This window comes from Brachyhypopomus gauderio, unplaced genomic scaffold (assembly GCF_052324685.1).
Source record: "Brachyhypopomus gauderio isolate BG-103 unplaced genomic scaffold, BGAUD_0.2 sc822, whole genome shotgun sequence".
Classification (NCBI taxonomy): domain Eukaryota; kingdom Metazoa; phylum Chordata; class Actinopteri; order Gymnotiformes; family Hypopomidae; genus Brachyhypopomus; species Brachyhypopomus gauderio.
Window position 1 is genome coordinate 1 of NW_027507642.1, and position 23,989 is coordinate 23,989.

The 23,989-nt window shown below is 44.4% G+C and overlaps 1 long non-coding RNA gene across 1 annotated transcript; it reads right to left on the bottom strand.

The window, feature by feature from the left end:
• Positions 1 to 10,124: 10,124 nt before the first annotated feature.
• Positions 10,125 to 11,134, bottom strand: LOC143508164 (uncharacterized). Its single transcript, XR_013129214.1, has 3 exons — positions 11,057 to 11,134; positions 10,293 to 10,340; positions 10,125 to 10,211 (listed from the first exon to the last, which is right to left on the bottom strand). It is a non-coding gene; the product is annotated as an uncharacterized LOC143508164 (long non-coding RNA).
• Between the last annotated feature and the right edge of the window lie 12,855 nt (positions 11,135 to 23,989).

Sequence of the window (23,989 nt, forward strand, 5' to 3'; positions counted from 1 at the left end):
GCTGGTGCGGGAATTCTGAAACTCCTCTCCGTCCTCCACCAGCAGCATAAGAAACTCCGGAGAATTTGGGACTGTGTCGCTTCGTATAGCTCACCACTTTCCCCGGCTTCATGTCCGCTTTCTATATGCCTTCTTTCCACTTCTTCCTGTATTAAGTTAAACTGATGCTGCATTGTGCGCCACCGTTGTTCATTTTTTGCTGTTTCGCTTCGCATGTGTTCATCTTTAGCCCTCTGCTCCGTGATGAAACTTTGTAGCATACTGCATACGCGCTCAATGTCTTTGCCGAGTCGCTTGGCGTTATCTCCACTTGTCGACTCGTCGTATCGTCTTCTTCCGTCCTTGGGTCGCTTTGTTCTGTGCTGTGCACTACGGGAGGTCGCTTTGGAGCCATCCTTTCAATGACGGGGTTGTCTTGACTTTGTTACTTATACGAGCCGTCCCCCTGCTCCTTATTTCTACAAACTTACAAGACTTCTTCGCTGCCACCATTTGTGGGGATGTGCCTTGGGGTAGACGCGACTCCACGATCTACACTCTGAGAGGCCAGGGTTCTCCCCGAAAAGATCAGGCTTGACTCCGTAGTAGACTTCACCCGAGATTTTAATTAGTGCAACAAATGTGAACATAACCCCTTGGATCCAATAAAACATCAGTAAAATGCTGTGCAATAAAAAGTCTCTGGCAATATGTCGGGGCACACTCGCTACCCCTCCGGGAAGTCCTCCCGATAGGTCTTCAGTTCGGCCTTTTAAACGGATAGCCCCGCCCCCAACCTTGTTAGACCGTACCAACACCTTGGAGCGGGACCACACGCGTCGCCTGTTGGAACATCTATCATATGCGTGAACATGGTATGCTATTATTTGTTGAACATCACATTCTACATGGTTATGATCTGTCTTCCCCCTGTCCTCCTCCTACAGGATCAGTAGGACCCGTCTCCCCCCCTCTACTGCCGACCGTGGGCTCTACCGGCCAGCACCAGGGAAGCCCTGGAAGACGGTCCTCCTCCCCTGAAGACACAGGACAGCTGGTGAGTTATTAATCTGCATACATATGTGTATATTCTAGAGTGCAGTCCATGTGATGGGTCAAGTCTCTGACCCCATCACAGTCATGTAACATTGTCCGATACGGTTCGTTACCTTCTTCATGTGACCACTTGCTGTTGACCAGCTGAATGTTTTTGACTGACCAGTCCATCTGGATCCTTGCAACCTCTACTCCCAGTTTCAGGCCCAGGAGTCGGTGCAGCTCATGTGACGTCGGCCTGAACTCACGGCAAAACATGTCCAGTTAATCTGCAAACTTACGCCCCCCAATGTCGCTAGGGTACTTAAGCTGCTTTACAACTTCCTGTAAATCTGCAAATGTCCATGGTCTCATAACAAGCATAGGCCCATCCTGACCCGCCACTTCCACCATTGGGCACATCACCTGATCGTTGGTTGTTTCCGGAGTGGGGGGCAGGGACGGCTCGCTGATGTGGGCCATCCGTCCTTGGCTTGGTCCGGCTGTTGCGTCTTGCCCGTCTCGCGATCTCGTGTGCAGAGCCACTGAGCTGATTGGACGTGCTGGAGGAGGCTTGTTTCGTCTGACTGGTTCCTGGGTCTTGATGTTGGTGGGGTTGGGTGGGGCCGTCGGGACAGTTGGGGGTCGCCTGGGACATCCGTCCAGGTCTGGATCTGCAACACACTTAACAGACTGGAGATTCTGAAGTTCCTGTCGAACCTCAAGTTTAGTTTATGTTTGCAATTCATAATCCCGTCTTCCCAGTTTACCTTAAACCCATCATTTTGTTCCTTTATCAAACTATGTCTTAATGCTGCAATTCGGTTCATGTTAAAACTCCCTCCCTCTGGGAAATCACACTTTGAAACCCACATGTGAAATTGTTTTAAACTTTCGGACCCATACCGTTCTTTCATGTACCTTACTCTAGGATGTGCGCGCAGTATCTTGCAGATCCCACCGTCAGTACGGCTACTGGCACATCCACCCATTTTGCTGCTTCTGAAAACAAATTACAATGCTCCCCCACACACACACTCACGCAGAACCTGACTCTCACTCTCCCTGATACTCTGGTCCTCGACTCTCAGCCGAGGGTGAAACACTCAATCGCTTAGTTACCCCGCCCGATAACCATAACAGTGTATACACGCACCAGGAGAGAAGTCACCACCTCTGCACTAAGTTTATCTGACAGTTTGTACTCACCCGGGTTTTAGTTACTTTAACTGTTTGTCTGTTCCTGGGAAAACTCAGACGCCGAGGAGGCACACACACCTGCGAGTCCCGCTCAACGGAATTTGTCGTTGGCTGACTGAAGTAAGGCCTTCAGGAGCTAAGCGCTTAGTCTCCCCCTCAGGTGTGCCGTCCTCAGTCGTGGAGTCCCATCTGGGGTGCCAAAATGTGCTAGAAATTCTGAAACCCTTAAATGGTGAGCACAATAAAAGTCAGAAGCAGTTGGGTTAGATAATAAAGTACAATGATTTATTTTAACAAAGCATGGATTAAACCCCTGAGATCTTCGTTACAAACATGCCAGGTGTCTGTCACAGAGAGAGCTCAGAGATCCCTCTCCAAGAGATCCCTGTTCCAAACGCACAAGGCGTCTGCAAAAGAGAGCTAATTCACCATTCCGAACTCTCATCTTTTATACGTTTAATCATCAACACACACGGTGTCCACGAGGTGAACACGAGGTGATCAACCAAATGTGATTGGACAATACAGGAAATAATTAACGTTGATTTGACAGATGCATGTGACGCATGCCCCCTCCACGCTCAGCATCCTTGTGATGTCATGACAGCCTGAGTGTCGCCGTAGTCCCTTCCAAGTAGAGATTAGGCGTCTTCCAGCGAGGTCAGTTTTAGAACACCAGAGGAACATCAGATTAGGCCTCAGCCGAGGCCAGAGAACACACACACACACACATCTGAGGTCTACTGAAGTCACGAGAATGACTTCAGTGCCATGATTAACACACGTATATGTAAAAAGATCTCTAACCCCTATATCTAATATGTTTAATGTATACTAAGAAAGCCTGACATAAATGGAAATCACCAAATTTCCACCACAATTACTTCCTTAACCAAAGAATTCATGCTAAGAATGATTGTCACTTTCTAATAAAAACTACTCTGTCAAGACAGCATATATACTTAAATGAGTGTAACAAACAAATGTGCTTTAAAACAGACAAAAACACAATTTACAGACGTAAATCGATATGAAGTAAAGCTTTATATTATAACATTTCATGCAACACATTATGTTACATATGAAGGTAAGGCATAGGGCAGGATGTAGCTGCCCTCAAAGCAGTGACCGAGAAGCTCCATGATGCCAAGGCTAAAAAGCTATCATCAGTATTAATTCTTCTAGACCCCCCATACTCAAATAGCGGGCTATCTATTTCTGGCCCGCGAGCTGTTTTGAAAAGTTTTTTTTTTTGGAATCTTTTTTTTCAATCGCGCTATCCGCTCTTATTTTGAAATCGCAAGACGCTGCCGGGGATTGCCTTTATGGCAACAACAAACACGTAGCAGACGCCCAAATGCGTTCGCCACTCCCCCCCCCCCGTAACCCGCCCCTTTAGTGATTGAAAAAATAAAATATGGTCCACCATCATTTCTATTTGAGTACCCCTGTTCTAGACCTTTCTGCAGCCTTTGACACTGTCAACCACAACATCCTCCTCTCTGTTCTTTCTAGCCTCGGTGTGACTGGCTCTGCTTGGAAATGGTTCCAGTCATATCTTGAAGACCGTTCCTATCAGGTAACATGGAGAGGATCTACATCCAATCCATGTAAACTTTCCACTGGAGTCCCCCAAGGCTCAGTCCTAGGCCCTCTTCTCTTCTCATTATATACTCATTCCCTTGGTGACATTATTTTGTCTCATGGTTTCTGTTATCATTGCTATGCTGATGACACCCAGCTAATTCTTTCCTTCCCTCATTCTGACACCCAGGTCTCTAGGTGTATCTCGGCATGCTTGACAGATATTGCTGCATGGATGACTACTCACCACTTGAAGCTCAACCCTAGCAAAACTGAGCTTTTGTACATTCCAGGAACCCCAAACCCACACAACGACCTCACAGTTTCCTTTGAGAACATCTTGTTAACACCATCAGAAACTGCTCAAAGCCTGGGTGTAACATTCTCAACACATGTTTCAAAGCTGACCAGATCCTGCAGATTTCTCCTCTGCAACATACGAAGAATACGACCCTTCCTTTCACAGGAAGCTACTCAAGTGCTTGTGCAGTCTCTAGTAATATCTAAGCTGGACTACTGCAATTCCCTACTTGCAGGTCTTCCTCTACGGGTCATCAGACCTCTACAACTAATTCAGAATGCTGCAGCACGACTGGTCTTCAATCTACCCAAGTTCTCACATGTGACTCCTCTACTACGTTCTCTTCACTGGCTTCCAGTAGCAGCACGCATCAGATATAAAACCTTGATGCTTGCTTACAAAGCCAAAAATGGACTGGCCCCTCCCTACATGATGTCCATGGTAAAAAGCCGATCTGTACAGCGAACACTTAGAACCTCAAGCTTGGCTCGACTTGAAACTCCATGCTTAAAGTCTCATGGAAGACAAAGCTCCAGACTATTCTCCGTCCTGGCTCCAAGATGGTGGAACAATCTTCCATTAGCTGCTAGGACTGCAGAGTCTATTACTATCTTCAAGCGTAGACTGAAGACTCACCTGTTTGTTGAGTTCTTACCAGAGCACTAATTCAGCTGATACAATTTAAGAACAACGGCAAGTGGTATGTCTGTTTATGGTTATTTGTGCTTCTAGGCAAATGTCTAACTTGCAAAACACTAGGTAATGATACTGACTCCTGTAGTTTAGTAGTAGTCTGACTCAATGGTGTCTTGAATTCTGGCCTATTTGTACTATTTCCTAGGATGTATTCTGTGATCAGAAGCAAAGCACTTTGTAAGTCGCTCTGGATAAGAGCGTCTGCTAAATGCCGTAAATGTAAATGTAAATGTAGCTGGTTTACTGATAAAAACTTTGTTTCTTGTTTTTCTCCTTATTGTGTAATCAATACATGTGAACGTGGTACTACGAGTGGGTGAATATGGAGGTGGGTTCACTACAGAGAGTGAGATGAATACAGGCACAGGAGTTCCAGTTCCAGATGTTTTAATGGTGGATTCCAGCAAAGGCGTAAATTACTGACACTAGTAAATGTAAAGAAAAACTGTACATATAACATATAAAAAGTACTCAAGCCCGCAAAGCCCACTGCTGGGATTGAGAACAATGGGGCGATGCGGAAACCGACATCCCATTCCGGAGGAGCTAAGGAGGAGAGCCCGAGGAAGCAAGGCCGGTGCTAAGCTAAAGGCTAGGCCAGTGGTTCCCAAACTTTTTCTGCCGTGCCCCCCTTTAGTAGATGAGAATATTTTTGCGCCCCCCCTACACCCCCCCCCCCCCCCCCCCCCATATTGACTAGGGATGTGTTGAAAACTTACAAAAACAATAGGTTCACAACTTTGGTCAAACATGAAAAAAATTAACTGCAAGAAACATTTTAAATGGTTCAAGAATTCTAAATGTAATTTAAAATAAATAAGGAGATGAAATAAGAGAAACAGCAATACATATGCGGCTAGTTTGCAAGCGCAGACATCACGCAGAGCACAAAGCATGTAACGGCCAGAAATATGTGTACTGTCTCTTTAAGGGAGCGAGTTGAGCGTGCGTATGGAATATTGTTTTTTTAGCTTTCCGCCGTAGACCGAGTCAGACCACTGCTCTTTAATTTATTTCTGTAAGTAACGCATTAAATGAGCTTTGGACAACTCACCAGTTCATGTATGAACAGTGAAGTATTGCTGGAGCCCAGGTTTATTTTGGTCAACCAGCAAATAAACGGACTAAGTGGAATACCACCAGCGCGAGTATTAGGGTTGAACTAACTCCGAAAAGCAAGCAATACAAGCATATAATTAGAGTGAATAGATCTGTTTTTATGGATCGGTCACATTGTCCCCGATACCCGATCTAGAATTTTTTCAGATATTAATATCGGAATCGGTGCATCCCTAATATTGACACATGTGCACGTTTTACTTTCAAGCTCCGCGCCCCCCCTGCAATAGCTCCGCGCCCCACCTAGGGGGCGCGCCCCCCACTTTGGGAACCACTGGGCTAGGCTATCCGACAATCGGAGGCGCTACAAACCACCTATTCCCTCCGTTATCATGGGGAATGTGAACTCGCTACCTAATAAGGTTGATGAGCTGTCCGCACTAATCAATCAGCGGATTTACCGTGAGTGCAGCTTGCTTATCTTTACGGAGTCATGGCTAACTGAGCTAATACCGGATGCTAACGTGGACCTGCTTGGCTTCACTGCTGTGAGAGCGGACAGAGACAAAAAATCATGCGGGAAAAGCAAAGGTGGGGGGTTGATCATCTATGTTAACAATCGCTGGTGTCACCCCGGTCATATATCTGTAAAGATAGTCTTATGCTGTTCGGATCTGGAGTTACTAGCTGTTAGCTGCCGGCCCTACTATGTTCCACGAGAATACAGTCATGTGATCGCTCTCTGTGTTTACATTCCACCGAGGGTGGACGCAGCCGCAGCATGTGAGCACATTCACTTAGCGACTGCAAAATTACAGACACAGCACCCTGATGCATTTATCTTAATTTCTGGGGACTTTAATCATGCTACTCTGGACTCTACACTGCCTGCATTTTATCAGAACGTGGACTGTCCAACAAGAAACAACAGGACAATAGACCTCCTATATGCTAATGTAAAAGAGGCATACAGAGTCACAGCCCTGCCCCCCCTGGGGAAGTCGGACCACGTTCTACTACATGCACAGCCTATGTACACCCCCCTCGTTCAAAGGCTGCCTCCAACTACCAGAACCACCAGGAAGTGGACCCCAGAAATGGAAGAAGAGCTGAGGGACTGTTACAGTAACACAGACTGGGATGTTCTTCTCAATTCTCACTGTGAAGACATCGAGACGATGACACACTGTCTGACAGATTATATTAACTTCTGTACAGATGTGGTCTCCCCCATAAAAACCGTACGATGCTACCCCAACAACAAGCCATGGGTCACACAGAAAGTTAAGGCTGCAATCAACACAAAAAAAGCTGCCTTTAGAAACGGGAACCGGGAGGCGATGAGAGCAGCACATCTGGATCTAAAACACTGTGTGAGGGAAGCCAAAGATAGCTACAGGAGGAAGATTGAGCAGAAGCTTGCAGATAACAACATGAGAGAGGTATGGAATGGTCTCAAAAACATCACAGGCCATAACACCAAGACGAGAGCGGGGGAGGGGACTGTGGATAGAGTGAATGAGTTGAACATCTTCTTCAACAGATTTAACCAGGCCACGTCCTCCTCAACCCCCCATTCACTACAGCCATCTCCCCTCTCTTCATTATCACACCCTCCTCCAGATACTGCAGCAGGCAACCCCACCCCCAACTATCCTCCCACCACAGCAACTTCAACTCTGACCTTAACACAACACCTACACAACACAACCACAACACAGACCTCAGCAAACATCACTTCAGACCAAGTCAGGAAACAACTAAGGAAGCTCCACCCCAAAAAAGCGCCTGGACCTGACATGGTATTACCTCGTGTACTGAAGAACTGTGCTGATGAACTGTGTGAACCGCTACAACGTGTCTTCAATCTCAGCCTGCAGCTGGGAAAAGTGCCCACCATATGGAAAACTTCATGTATAGTTCCTGTTCCCAAAAAGAACAGACCCAGTGAACTGAATGATTTTAGACCTGTGGCACTAACATCGCACATTATGAAGACGTTTGAGCGGCTCCTCCTCTGCCTCCTCAGTCCCCAGATACAACATGCTCAGGATGGACTGCAGTTTGCTTACCGGGCAGGTGTTGGCGTGGATGACGCCATCCTCTACCTACTACACAGAGCACATTCACACCTGGACAATAAGAACACAGTGAGGATTCTTTTTCTGGACTTCTCAAGTGCTTTTAACACCATTCAGCCTCTTTTACTCCAGGATAAGCTGAACAGGATGTGTGTGGACCCCTGCCTGGTTGTCTGGATCATCAGCTACCTCACTAACAGGCCACAGTATGTCAAGATGGTGGACATCACGTCTGACACTGTGATCAGCAGCATAGGAGCACCTCAAGGCACGGTGCTGGCCCCTCTTCTCTTCACCCTCTACACTGCTGACTTCTGGTACAACTCTGAGCTGTGTCACATCCAGAAGTTTGCAGATGACACAGCCATCGTCGGGTGTATCAGGGATGACAGGGAGGAGGAGTACAGGAGCCTAGTGAAGGATTTTACAACCTGGTGCAATGCAAACCACCTACAGCTCAACACCACAAAAACCAAAGAGCTGGTCATCGACTTTGGGAAGTCTAGACCCAAGCCACGACCGATCATGGTAGGAGGGGATGAGGTGGAGATGGTTGCATCATACAAGTACCTGGGGTTGTGGCTGAACAATAAACTGGACTGGTCTTGCAATACAGAGCAACTGTGCAAAAAGGGACAGAGCAGGATGTATTTTCTCAGGAAGATTCGGTCCTTCAACATATGCAGAAAACTCCTGCTGACTTTCTACCAGACGGTAGTGGCCAGTGTCCTGTTCTACACCGTGGTCTGCTGGGGGGGCAGTATATCCAAGAAGGACTCTTCCAGGATAGAAAAACTGATCAGGCGGGCAGGATCTGTTGTCGGCACTAGGCTGGACTCTCTGGTGACGGTAGCAGAAAAAAGGACACTGAACAAACTACTGGACATCCTGGATAACACCAGTCACCCATTGCACACGGTCATCATACAACAGAGGAGTCTGTTTAGTGACAGACTACTACTCCCCAGGTGCAGGACTAATAGACTCAAACACTCTTTTGTCCCTCAGGCCATCAAACTATACAACTCCTCTCTGGGAACGAGGGGGAAGGAGTTAATAGGTGGATGTGCCAATGGGTAGACTGAGAATGTTTGGGAATCAGCTGAGCTGATCACCTATAAACTGGGCTATGTGTAATATGATGACACAATTTAATCAATCAGTTCATCCAAATCACAATACCTCATAATGGGCTATGTGCAATTGCATCCTCTTATCCTTTTATACATTGCCGTTTTTTCTTAGTTTATGTTTATTATTATTACTGTTATTATTATTATTATGTTGTGTGCTTAATCTTGTTTTAGTGATATTTTTAAATTGTAATACTACCTTGTTAACATTATGGTACTGTAACGCTGCTACTGGAAAAATACAATTTCCTGAAGGGATCCGTCCCAAGGGATAAATAAAGCTCTATCTATCTATCTATCTATCTATCTAAAGGCTTATAAGCAGCACTTTAAGCAAGCACTGGCAAACAGCAGCCAGTCTAGCCCCTGACTTTCGTGGGCTCAACACAATTACTTCCAATATTCAATAACCAACATTAACCAACCAACCTCTCCCCCCCTTAGCCTCTGAGAGGAAGCCCTCTTATACTAGTAGCCCCTCCCCTTAATTAAGCTGGGGCATACCATTACTACTAGCAGGGGTTACCTATAAACACAAACATAACATACATACATTACATTACTGCAGTAACACAATATATACCTAACATTTTACGTTTAGTGCACTATGACAAGAATAATAATTAATATGTCCATCCATTGTGTACATCTCAGTCCTCAGGTATTCCCAGGACCTGTAACCCCCCTCCCCTCCTTCAGTAGGCCGAGGGCCCTTCGACCACTATAAGGAAGGAGCTGGCTGGGCCGCCAGTCCCCCTGAGAATCCCACATGAAGAGTTAAGTACAGCATTTAGTCCATCACAGGAATGTCTGTAGAGTCTCTGTGATGGGCCAGAGCTACTGGCATCTTCACAATACATGATGGGGAATAGGGCAAGAGTGTGGAGACAAAATAAGAAAAAAACCATGATGCCAAAGGGGGAAACTATAATATTGGGAAAGACGTATTTACTGATCTGCTTATACCTCAAAGATGCTGTTTTAGCAGTATTTTAAAAGAAAGAGTAGAACTTTAAAATGTAATCCTGTGTTTTAGATTTTATTCAGGATGTGTCAGGTCATCAGGACATTTGGACACAGCTGTTTGCGTGTGGCTCCTTCATGGCTCCATTGTTTCATGTTCGGATTTCTCCTGAATACGGACTACAGTGCAGAAAAAAAGGACTTCAGAATAAGCACCATTATGGTCCTGAACAATTTCCTTTTGAACAGAAAGTGTCTTACATTTAGAACTGGAGCACACGACTCTCCATACAAACTGTGCGGCATTATCTGAAATACACCAACAAACAAGAATAAAACAATGTTTTGCCATATACAGTAACATGAATGAACAGGTACTGTCACTGCCTAATTTTGATCTTCTTAACGTGATGATTCATAAGACTCAAATCAGTCCACATGATCCTTATATGATCCAGATGCAGCTGCAAGATGACACATAACTGCAGTAATAATCCAATGAACAAAGAAGTCTAACAAAAATAATAATTTGAGTTTGGCTGTTATCCATGAGTAGGATAAGAAATTAAAAATTGCCAGCTACATAGCATTTGCTATTTCTCAGCTGTTTTACTTATATTCCCCAAGGTGTGAATACAGGAGAGGAGTTAGCAATGTCGGCAATGTAATGTTTTCACAGTCTAACTGTGATATAAATTACTCATTGATAGCATCAATATGCTGCACAATCAGATAAACACAACCGGACATATTTGTTAGATTTAGTTCTACTCCAACATGTGCGTTATTTTATTTGCCGTGTGCCAACACATCATTCATCTATGTTAGTCCCTACTGGTGATGTGGAGGATTAACAGTAATAACACCAATGCATCAGAGGCAAGAACAACAAAAAAAACCCACAGGTTCTGATGTGACAGTTCTTAATGTGCTCACGTTACACTGAAACCTTCACCTCATATGACAATATAGTGAATAAATTAATAAAATAATTTTATTAAAAAAGTGAATAAAATAATACACACCTTACACTTCTCTGTTGGCCCTAAAGGTAATTGTCACGTTGAGGACCCCGGCCCCTCCCTTTTGGGCATGTGTTTACGTCGTCTACGACTCCTAGTCTGCGTCTGTGGATCTCCGTAGGTGCGGTTATGTCTTGTGATCATCCGTCTCACCTGTGGCTCGTCTCGTAATCAAGTGGGACTTATGTGGTTTGTCTACTTAATGTGCGTTCGCGCAGTGTCCTGTGCTCGTCGTTGTCTAAAGTCCACACGTTGCCGTTCTGTTACGTGTTTTACGTGCGATATATGCGCTATCTGTGTGTTCAAATAAAAGTGACGTCTGTCGCCACAGAGGGATCCGTGTCTCATCCTTCACGCCGCACCGAACGTCACAGTAATCTCAGTACATAAATCATTTTAGTCATTGCTGCATCAGGAGTGATGTCATATCCAGGAATCACATCCTTCAGAATCTGGTATGGCAGACACATATATTTTGTCACAAGGCTATGTGCATATTTTCAGCTGTCCTTTGTTTCTGTGGTTCATTTGGTTTGTTATTTAATCCCTGTCTTTCTAGTATTCCTTTGCGGGTCAATGTCGGTACACTTTGCGGTACACACTTTTTTGTACATATTGAACTCTGTTCAATATATTCATGTTTATCACGCATAGAGTTTCTCTCTCTGTTCATGTTGTTTGTTAGTTTAGCTTCACTCTTTATGTTCCTGAATTTAGCCAATCGTGTTACTGTTTAGCCCCTGTTCATGGTTTGTGTGTTTGTTGGGTTTATCAGTCTTGTTTAGTCAACCTGTTGATGTTTGGCCCTGTTCATCCTATACAGTGGGGAAAATAAGTATTTAGTCAGTCACCAATTGTGCAAGTTCTCCCACTTAAAAAGATGAGAGAGGCCGGTAATTGACATCATAGGTAGACCTCAACTATGAGAAAATCATTTTGTCTGACTTTTAAAGAATTTATTTGCAAATAATGGTGGAAAATAAGTATTTGGTCAATAACAAAAGTTCATCTCAATACTTTGTTGTATATCCTCTGTTGGCAATGACAGAGGTCAAACGTTTTCTGTAAGTCTTCACAAGGTTGGCACACACTGTTGCTGGTATGTTGGCCCATTCCTCTATGCAGATCTCCTCTAGAGCAGTGATGTTTTGGGGCTGTCGGCGGGCAACACGGACTTTTAACTCCCTCCAAAGGTTTTCGATGGGGTTGAGATCGGGAGACTGGCTAGGCCACTCCAGGACTTTGAAATGTTTCTTACGAAGCCACTCCTTTGTTGCCCTGGCAGTGTGCTTGGGATCATGTCATGCTGAAAGACCCAGCCACGTTTCATCTTCATTGCCCTTGCTGATGGAAGGAGGTTTGCACCCAAAATCTCACAATACATGGCCCCATTCATTCTTTCATGTACACAGACCAGTCGTCCTGGTCCCTTTGCAGAGAAACAGTCCCAAAGCATGATGTTGCCACCCCCATGCTTCACAGTTGGTATGGTGTTCTTTGGATGCAACTCAGCATTCACTGTCCTCCAAACACGACGAGTTGTGTTTTTACCAAATAGTTCAACTTTGGTTTCATCTGACCATATGACATTCTCCCAATACTCTTCTGGAACATCCAAATGCTCTCTAGCAAACTTCAGACGTGCCTGGATATGGACTGGCTTAAGCAGGGGGACACGTCTGGCACTGCAAGATCTGAGTCCCTGGCGTCGTAGTGTGTTGCTGATGGTAGCCTTTGTAACATTGGTCCCAGCTTTCTGCAGGTCATTCACTAGATCCCCCCTTGTGGTTCTGGGATTTTTCCTCACCGTTCTTGTGATCATTTTGACCCCACGGGCTGAGATCAGTCTATTGCAGATTCAGTCTTCCCAGCCTGGTGCAGGTCTACAGTTCGGTTTCTGGTGTCCTCCGACAGCTCTTTCGTCTTCACCATAGTGGAGTTTGGAGTGTGACTGTTTGAGGTTGTGGGCAGGTGTCTTTTATACTGTTAACAACTTCAAACAGGTGCCATTAATACAGGTAATGAGAAGAAGTTACAGGTCTGTGACAGCCAGAAATCTTGCTTGTTTGTAGGTGACCAAATACTTATTTTCCACCATTATTTGCAAATAAATTTTTAAAAGTCAGACAAAATGATTTTCTCAATTTTTTTTTCACATTTTGTCTCTCATAGTTGAGGTCTACCTATGATGTCAATTAGGACCGCTACCTCCGCCTTTGTGCAAGAAGGAACAGGAGGAGCACTGCCAGAGCCCTGCAAAATGATGTCCAGCAGGCCACAAATGTGCATGTGTCTGCCCAAACAGTTAGAAACCGACTCCATGAGGATGGTATGAGGGCCCGACGTCCACAGATGGGGGTTGTGCTCACCTAACACCTGTGCCTAACACCGTGCAGGACGCTTGGCATTTGCCAGAGAACACCAGGATTGGCAAATTCACCACTGGCGCCTTGTGCTCTTCACAGATGAAAGCAGGTTCACACTGAGCACATGTGACAGACGTGACAGAGTCTGGAGAGGCCGTGGAGAGCGATCTGCTGCCTGCAACATCCTTCAGCATGACCGGTTTGGCAGTGGGTCAGTAATGGTGTGGGGTGGCATTTCTTTGGAGGGCCGCACAGCCCTCCATGTGCTCACCAGAGGTAGCCTGACTGCCATTAGGTACCGAGATGAGATCCTCAGACCCATTGTGAGACCATATGCTGGTGCGGTTGGCCCTGGGTCCCTCCTAATGCAGGACAATGCTAGGCCTCATGTAGCTGGAGTGTGTCAGCAGTTCCTGCGAGATGAAGGCATTGAAGCTATGGACTGGCCTGCCCGTTCCCCAGACCTGAGTCCGATTGAGCACATCTGGGACATCATGTCTCGCTCCATCCACCAATGTCACGTTGCACCACAGACTGTCCAGGAGTTGGCGGATGCTTTAGTCCAGGTCTGGGAGGAGATCCCTCAGGAGATCATCCGCCACCTCATCAGGAGCATGCCCAGGCGTTGTAGGGAGGTCATACAGGCACGTGGAGGCCACACACAATACTGAGCCTCATTTTGACTTGTTTTAAGGACATTACATCAAAGTTGGATCAGCCTGTAGTGTGATTTTCCACTTTAATTTTGTGTGTGGCTCCAAATCCAGGCCTCCATTGGTTAATAAATTTGATTTCCATTGATGATTTTTGTGTGATTTTGTTGTCAGCACATTCAACTTTGTACAGAACAAAGTATTCAATGAGAATATTTCATTCATTCAGATCTAGGATGTGTTATTTGAGTGTTCCCTTTATTTTTTTGAGCATATATATAAATATATATATATATATATATATGGCTATTGTGCCAAGTTGAGCTAGGTCTCCCTACCATACAATCCATCCAATTAGATATGAGGGGGCGAGGGTTAATGCACACTTTCTGCATGATAAATCCACTTCATCTTGTTTTAGAGCTGTTACTCAAACCACAAACCGCTATCGGCCCGATTGTTCATATGTATGTGACCAGTCTGTGAACTGTTGGTGTTGCACTACAAAGAGGAGGAGAATATAAACTCTTCCTCCCACACAGATAGAATGCGCTGGCTAGATGGGAATTAGTTTTCTCCTAACAAAAAAAAAAATCTTTAGATTGTTTTTGTATCTTTTAAAAAGCTGATGTAACCTGATGGTACAGTTCTATTAAATATGAAGCACAAAAAGCATTTATTTCTTTACTTATTTTTAGCTGTGGCAGTGGCAGAACAATACAGAAGAAAGTTTGGAAATATTTAATATTTTTCTCAAAAGTAAAGCAAAAAAATGCATAAATATGAAAATCATGCATAGGACAAAATGATTACCCGTCTCCTGGATCTTATGTGAGATTATTCAGTTTTCAGTATTTACTTAGACATGTCAATTTATATGCTGCTTTTGCTCCACCTACCTATAGAGCAACAACTGTGCAGACTTTTCAGAATTATCTTAATCTATATTTAGCTATACTTAAATACATTAATTAAAAGCAGTACAGAGATTGGTTGATGGAACTGGTTAATGATATTGTAGATCATCAGATTGAGAGCAGAGGGTAAGAAGCTGATATTGTCTTCTAGAGTGAAGCTCAAGTAGTGCTTCCTGTAAAAGAATAAAGTCCATGGACGGGGTGAGAGGTGTCCTTGTTGTGACCTCTCTCTCCATAAGCTGCATTTCCTCTGTGGAGTACCGATGATATCCCAGGCAGTTTGCAACTGAGACTTCCAGCTTGCTGTGCAACATCAGTACAACAGTAGGCTACAACACTGTTATGCTGTTTGATGCAGAAGTCACACTCGGCCGGTGTGGCTCGTACTCTGGGACCCTGAGATGGTTTTGTGGATTTCAGCTGCAAGACAGCAGCGACGCCCAAGACCTCCACAACACAGAATGTGGCACAATAGTGTCAATGTGACGCCAATGCCCAAGACAGAATATCAGTTTGGCATATACTTTGAGCTTGAGGTGACCTGAGAGTTTTACAATGACAACAGCCTTCATAGAGATCTTTGGAATTTTACACTTTAAAACTTTCAGACAGAACTGTGATGCAATTTCTTACTGAAAAGAACCCAGAGAGAAATGTGAAGTTTAACATTGAAAACAAACTACAGAGAGATAAGTGGTTGAGTTTTATACTGAAAACAAGGTGGTGTTGGTCAAATCACATGTATGGACATTTGGTCTATTCTAAATGAATTGTATCTGAAGCACATGTTTCTGTTAAAATGTCATAGCTGTTTTGTTTTGTCCTGTGTGTATGTGGTAGTCAAAGTCAAAGTCAAATTTATTTATATAGCGCCTTTCACAACACATGTTGTCACAAAGCAGCTTTACAGGATTTACATGGTTAACAATACTATGTTTATGGTAGTAAAAAAAACCTCAAATTGCTCCAAGCTGATTGTGATTCCACAGTCAATTTCACCAAAATAGTAAACAAAATGTCAGATAGAATGTCAGTTAGAAATTCAACATGCAGAAATGCAGAAAGGGTTGCAAAATAGACAAAAGCAATTTCTTAAGAAAAACATGGTAAGAAACCCCCAGGGGAATGTCTTTATCTGCATTATCAATAGTGATTGCCACATTTTACACTTCTTGAGAAACCTGAGTTTGTGCAGGCAGCATTTTTGAGAAATTAGCAACAGCTTTTATCATGTGTGCTTTCATCCAGCCCCCCATTAACAACCAAATCGCTCCAAAATACTTTCATTCATTTATTTAATTAAAAGAAACATTTGTGCATTCATATTTATCTAGTTATAAAGTGGTGATGGTTAGTAATAGATAGAGAGTATCTCCCAGGAAATTCCGGGGGAACAGGGAGAAATACACAATCCAAGCTCAGTACGGTCAATACGGTCCAGGTCAGGATTAGAGTAGCAGTAGAAACCGGGCAAAGGTATAGCAGGGCAAATCCAAGAGAGCTAAAATGCACAAAACGAGTCGAACCATAAAGGGAAAACAGGATGAAAGAATAGCTTGGTATGCTGTCCAACAATGCAGGCAATACTTTGTAGGGAGTAGAGCAGGGATGTCAAAGTCAGTGATGTCAGTAACGCGTTACTTAGTAACGCGTTACTCTAATCTTACCACTTTTTTCGGTAACGAGTAATATAACGCGCTACTATTTCCAGTCCAGTAATCAACTTACTTTGACACATGTGGAGTAGAGGGTCCACACGGTTTAAATAATGATGTGATGAGAAACAGGTGTAAGGAGAGGACGACCATGACAGCCCCATTATGCATGTTTTCTAAATTACAGTGGTCCATCAGGATTAGCCCCCTCTAACCAATGCCTCCACGCCTCCAGTGCCAGTTTTACGGCCAACAACTTGCGTTCTCCGATACCATGATTCCATTCGGCAGGAGTTTGTGCTAGTAGCTTACTAGGTGTAGGCAGGATCCTGCTCCCCTTTGTGACGTTATGGCTCCTACACCTACCTGGGACGCATCCACCTCCAACACAAAGGGCACTGTAGGATCAGGACGCCTCAACACTGGTCTGATCTCATACCCCAAGAAGGAGATAGCTTGTCAGAATTCACTTTTCAAGTTTGACATATAGGTGGTGGTCATAAAGGGATGGGCAGGGTCAGCAACAATACTCAGGTAGGCTGTGGCATTGACATGATGCTCAATTGGTACTAATGGACCCCAAGTGTTCCAGGAAAATATCCCCCACACCACCACCACCACCAGCCTGAACCGTTGATACAAGGCAGGATGGGATGGATCCATGTTTTCATGTTGTTGACGCCAAATTCTGACCCTACCATCCAAATGTCGCAGCAGAAATCAAGATTCATCAGACCAGGCAATGTTTTTCCAATCTTCTATTGTCTAATTTTGGTGCGCCTGTGAGAATTATAGCCTCTGTTTCCTGTTCTTAGCTGACAGGAGAGGCACCTGGTGTGGTCTTCTGCTGCTGTAGCCCATCCACCTCAAGTTTTGATGTGGTGTGCATTCAGAGATGCTCTTCTGCATGTCTCGGTTGTAACAACTGGTTATTTGAGTTACTATTGCTGTTCTATTAGCTCAAACCAGTCTGGCCATTCTCTTCTGCTGCCATGTGATTGGCTGATTTGACATTTGCGTTAATGAGCAGTTTGGGTGTACCTAATAAAGTGGCTGGTGAGTATATGGTAGGCATTGGCACAGACTATGGAAATTGTGAAGGAATGCATGCACAATTACAAAGTTATTCAGAAGTCAGTTAACTTGACATTGCCTTGTTTATTTACAAAAATAAATAGTGAATTTTTGCTAAATTTCCTATGAACAGTGTGAAACCACAACAGGAAAAATCTGTAGAATGCCATAGCATTCTAAAAATTGTTTGGAAATTACATATTACACATCCCTCATTTTCCCATTCAAAGGTGTTCAGCAGAATGATAAATGTTAAAAGCGAGACTTGCACATGCCAACAAAGATACCAACAGGAAAAACACACTTCCCAAATAGAAGTACAAGATTTAAAGATGGAAGCCAGAAAATAATTTTTAAAAGAAATCATTCAATTTTAAAAGAATTGGTAATTTATCACTTTCGGCAAATATATTTGCAGTCCCCAAGCAATATAGAGTGATATCCCAAGAGCAATTTAGAAATCCCAAGAGCCATTTTCTTGCACTCTTGAAGCTTTAATAGTTCTTTAACAAACACAACATGGTATTTGTGAAAAGCCAATCGTAAAGAAATGGGGGATATTAGGGACAGTATCCCAGTTTATTTGACAATCTGTCTGTTAAGATGTATTTAAATTGTGGCATCTCCAGTTTGGCTTGCTCCCACTTAGTAGATGGCCACTAATGACTCATGAGGTGAATTACAGAAATTATTGGATAGGCTGGAGAGGATTATGAAGAAGGCTATGAGGAAGTGGTCATGGGTGCCATGTTGCATTATGGCGGGGTATAGGAGAGAGGTGCTGGAGATACCACAGAGACGTTGAACTGAAATGTGCTAAGTAGGGGTGACCTGCAATAGTCGCTGATTCGACTATAGTCGACTATACCCCCTAGTCGACTATGAACGTCATAGTCGAATGTACCATTCTAACTGCATGGAGGTGCCCAAGGATGCTGCTAAGCATTAGTTGTTACATGAAATGTCTTTGTTTTCATTATATATAGCCTTTTGTCAAATAAAATCATCCTAATTTCTGGTAATAAATATTTTAAAATGATGTTTGCGCATTAACAATAGGCATCTTCCTTACTACACATTAATAAATCACACCCTGCAGTTGCACAATCCAAACGAGCGGAGCTGAACACGCTACAGAATACGAGCAGCATCTGCCGAGATTATAATGGCTACTAAAAAACTTCAAAAGTATTTTGAAAAACATAAAGATGAATCAAACAAATTAAAGTGCAAGTTATGTCATCAACGTCTTTCATTTCGCACGACAACAACCAACATGGCATACCATTTAAAACGTGTAAGGCGAAAAAAACGTTTGTTGTTTCAGTCGTCTTGTCGTGGTGCGTCTCAGCAAGTAGGCCTATAAACATTTTTTGTTGTTGTTTGATTTTAAACCCCGTTACTAGAACCTTTCCTTGTATTTTTTTGCTGTTGTGTGGCAATTTTTTTATTTTCAGGCAGGCATATTTTATTTAAAATATTTTTGCACAGTACCTGTCTGACAGTTCGATATGCGCAATGCGCACTGACTGCTAATGTTCTCTAACGTTTCATTTAAAAAAAATAAATAAAAGCTGAATAAAGCCAACCTACCGTGTTTATTCATTTATCTGAGTGTTTTAGATTTTTACTTTGAAGAGGAAAAAAGTCCTGAATGAGAACGGGATCCCGTTTTAAGGTGCTCTAAATAAAAAAAATATAAATAAACCTGATTCGACTATTAGTCAACTAAAGGGAAAAGCTGACGAATCAGATTCGACTATGAAAATCCTTAGTTGAATACACCCCTAGTGCTAAGACGGGTCATGATTTTGTTAGGGTCTACGGATGTGGTGATAAAAACAACGAGTGTCAGCTGTGCGGGTGTGGGAGGAGAGACACCCCTCGTCTTCCCGGGAGAGCTCGCCTGTCCGCGTAAGCGTCCCGGCATTCTACGGGACGGACGCGCCACTAGAGGGTGAGCTTGGGGAGGAGGAGAGAACCCCGACGCAGGAACAGCTGGAGAAAGACCCAGTGTGCGCCCTCCAGCTGGCCACAGCCCAGGGGCTAGAGGAGAGAGACCCCGAGCTGGCGGAGACCTTCCGCCAGGGCGCGGTGAGGATTTGGAGGGAACGACACTCCCCTCCGTCCCGCGCCCGCTCTTCTCTGAGGGTGGACTCCTGCGTCTGCGGTGCTATCGAGTCCACCCCGGAGAACGAGTTTGGGGAGGGGGACTCCGAGGAGGAACAGGACGAAGGGGAGGAGTCATACCCTCCGTCACTATGCGATGCTTCCACCGTTGACTACGGCGGGGAAGGAGAGGAAGCCTACCCCCTGTCGCTGGAAGACGCGTCCACACTCGACTACAGGTCAGAGGAGGAGGAGGAGTCCGAGGAAGAGGACTACCTCCCTCCGCCCGTTGGTTCCTCTTCCGTCATAGAGGAGGGGGAGGAGGTCGAGGTTGGGGACTACCCTCAGTCGGAGCAATCGGCATACCCCGCCAATTACGGTGAGGAAGAGGAGGAAGATCGTCCTCTGTCCGTGCACTCGGGCGTCTCAGAGTGCACGGACAGCGAATTCTACTCTGAGGAAGAGGACGGTCTGCCCCCCTCTGAATGCTCTGCTGAGACGGTGAAGGGAAGGTGGAAGTCGTCCTCCGATCGCTCTGGAGAAGAGGAGATGGACTGCTCCCGGGGTGGCAGCCCGGAGCAGCCCATGAGTTGGAGCCAGGGTAGCGAGACGGAGGAGATGGAAGTGACCGCGCCCAGGGCTGACTCCGGAGGGTCCGCCAGCCGCGCTGCGCCAGGCGCGTCCGCCAGGCGCGTCCGCCAGCCGCGCTGCGCCAGGCACGTCCGCCAGCCGCGCTGCGTCCGGTGGAGGGACTGCAGCAAGGGCAGGAGGAGCACCGCCCTCCGCAGCACCTGCTGCACCAGTAGCTCCCGACCTCTCTCTCCTCATCTCTCTCCTGCTGGCGCGCAGCCTGGCGCCTATGTCGTGTGTGTGTGTACCAGTGTTTGTAAGTCTTCCCGTATGTGTGCCGAATCCCCTAATCCCGTTTGTTCCTCTGTGTGTGAATGTACCGGTGTGTGTATTCGTGTCTGTTCCGTTGAGTGTGTCTAACGTCTTTTCCCCCGTCTTCCCAGGGAGGGTGTGCTAGGCGATTCGTAACGGACGCTTCGCCAAGGGCAGTCACCTCCCAGACGCAGGATTGAGCGCGTCGGATCCGCCCATCGTCGTGGGTTCGGGGCACTCGGTCCTGTTGGCACCCCGGGACGTGTAGTGCCCTTGGAGGGGGCGTCTGTCATGTTGAGGACCCGGCCCCTCCCTTTTGGGCGTGTGTCAACGTTGTCCACGTGCTTTGTCTGCGTCAGTGGAGATTCGTGGTTGGGGTTATGTCGTGTGATTAATAAGTCTCACCTGTGAATCGTCTCGTGATCACGTGGGGCTAATGTGGTTTGTCTATTTAATGCGCGCTCGCGCAGTGTCCTGTGCTCGTCGTTGTCTATGTTTACACGTCTGTGTGCAAGTGTGAGTGTTGCCTGTGCGCTAGACAGCGCTATTGTTATAAATAAAACAAACGTGACGTCAGTCCAAGAGGATTCCGTGTCTCATCCTTCGGGACAGCCCGAGCGTCACACAAATAAAAAAAAACGAGTTTATACGTTTATAATAAATAGATGATTGTCTTCAAACCACAATTTCGAGACTTAATAAATGTTCTGCTCATGCCAGGATGCGTATCCCATGTTCATACAAGAGCTGGTGAAACGTGTAGAAGGAAGAAGTGAACACTTGCAGCAAATGTGTTCAACAGACTTTACACCATTTCAAATAAACTTTACACTGATGGACCTCTGTGTTTGTACATTGCATAACCAATATTTACGAGTGCATTTATGGTATAAACTAATATTTAAAACATCCACTTGCTTGTTTGTTCAAAACCAGATCACTAATGAAAGAGACCAGTGAAAACATCCTCAGGGCACAGATCTCTGTTACCCATTCAAGGAGCTGAGCTAGGAGTAGATCACAGCAGAAACCATCAGATTATTACAGATTATAACCCAGCGTTCCACCTCTGCTCTGGAAATGTTTCTGAACGTAGTAAAGTTCTCCTCACCTTAGGCACCCTCATCTCCTCAGGCAGAGAGAGGAAGTAGGCGGTGAACCTGTGGTCCAGGAAAGGCACTCTGAGCTCCAGCCTAATGAGACGATGGCAGAGAGACAGCCATGAACAGAGGACTCAAACGGAGGGGGGGGGAGCAGTGACTTTATTTAGCTGGACATTACAGAGCCCACAGATGTGGCAGGCGTGGGTGCGTTACGAGGGGGTGCAGGGCTCTTCTCTCACCCGTGTGCGGCCGTAGTTCTGTCTGCTCTCAGCGCATCAAACACATACAAACAGGAGCCTGGAGAAGCAGGAGATCCTTTACCTTCACACATTTGCATGCTGGGGTGCACATTCTATCACTCCAAACATCACACCTTATATCACTCCAAACATCATCACAGTATGGCCTTTGTAGTGGTATGTGGTGTTCACATGATTTAGTGACAGTTTTGTATGCCAGTCTTTGACTACTGCTTATTCAAGCAATCAACAATCTCTAACATGATGGAAGGTATATTAGTTTGTAAGTCACACTGGACATGAATGTCTGCTAAATGCCCTAAATGTAAATGTAAATGTATTTTATGATGATATAATCGTAATATTGTCTTCTGCCCATATTGTGGAGCCCTTTAAGTGAGTCATCAAGTTTTTATCCATTCAACATCTCCTACCTAATCTACTTTTTGAGATACAAACTGACATCCAGAAGAACTGATTGTGATGTTTTTCTTTTTAAAGATCATTTAATTTGCTGACATTGCAGATTCTGAGTAGCTTATAGAAATAGATGTAGTCCTGTTTAAGTTCATCAGAGCTTTTACCAGAGATCAATACACTTAGATTGACTTCTTAGATACATGCCTCATGGCAAAAATACATAACTAGACATATAACAACCAAACAAACAAGTTCCCACTAAGGAAAAATCTATAGAATTTTGGTGCCTTCTAGTGGCTAAAATGGGTGAAACACATAGTAAAATAAAACAAGTCAGTGTGAGTTATCCTACTGAAACTTGTGCAAAACATCGGGAGAGATCAAACTGCATAAGCTATAAACAAAGAATTGAACGTAAAATGGACACAGATTCAGTGTTATATCGCCGGTGGATGGCGCCAGAGCTAGCGAACTAGTAACGTATTGAATCATATATGTGTGAATCATATATATGTTGAATCAAATAAACTGGATATTTTTTTTCGGCGTGAGATATTGGAAGTGTGGCGTGAGAGCGTGTGAAAACGGTCAAATGCGTGTGTCTCACGCTCAATGCGTGAGAGTTGGCAACCCTGTAGTGATGGCAAAAGTTGGGTTTTTGGGAGACTGAATCAAATGAACCAATTGATTCGGAAAATGATTCGATCTTGTGAAACGTTCGAATCATCACACGCCACAGTGACATCTAGTGGGCAACCAGGGCCTAAATCTCTTTTCTTAACAGAAACAGAAGTAACATGTTTTTTATGAAATATGACATAAAATATTCCCCCATAACATATTGTGTTCCTAATTAAATTTTAGTCATGAAAACAGGGTTGTTTTAATGATTAAGATGTATTTTTCATTATGATACACTGTTAGTCAGTGGATTGATATAGCTGACATTATTCATTTTACATTGCAAGGTAGGGAAATGCTTGTGTAATCCTTTATTTATTAAACATTACAAGTAATCAGTTGTAATCACAAATGATTACAAGTAATCAGTAAACATTCTGATCTCAGACCAGCTGCTTGACCTTTTTTATATTGAGTATATTTATTTTATATTTAATATATTTATATCTATTAGCTCGGCTTTTTCTGAACCTTGTCTTATTTCACAATGTTTGACTAGTTTGCCAGTACCTGTAATATCTGTCTGGCTCTGCAGTTACCACAAAATCTTAGCCAAGGCAAAAGTAGAAGCCATAAGGTAATTACAGGTTGAAGACATGTTCTGTTTGATTAGAGATATGCTAGTATTTAGTGCCAGGTACCATATGTCAATGAGAGTGATTTATGGATTTGCAGAGAAAATCCAGTGTAAGTAGAAGCAAGAAGAGGTCTCCTCGAGGCACACAGATTGTTGCTATCCTAGATAGTTATGTTGTCATGTTGTGTGTAAAACAAATGTAATATATGGTTTTTGACATATATGTGATGGGCAGGGAGTGCAAAATAAAATGGAAGTGA